A 296-nucleotide genomic window follows, 5' to 3' on the forward strand; every position below is an offset into this window, starting at 1 on the left:
GTCGACTCTAATTATGAATAGACTATTAAAAAATGTTATAATAAAAGTATGTGATTTTAACTGAATTCATTAATAAAAAGGCCTTGTTTGGAAATTTAAAATTTTAACTAAAAAAATATTATAAATTATTATATTATACTTTTTAATTTTATACATATCTTTTTATAAAAAAATAACTTTTCAAACTATTGTAATTTCACATAAAATGGAAAGTATTTTAATTGTCACGATTGATAGTGACAGGGTTATAGTGAAATTATAAAAAATGCAAGTGGCCAGAGTGTACTATTAACTCA

The sequence above is a fragment of the Camellia sinensis genome, chromosome 11 (genome assembly GCF_055761805.1).
Source record: "Camellia sinensis isolate YWXY chromosome 11, ASM5576180v1, whole genome shotgun sequence".
Lineage (NCBI taxonomy): Eukaryota > Viridiplantae > Streptophyta > Magnoliopsida > Ericales > Theaceae > Camellia > Camellia sinensis.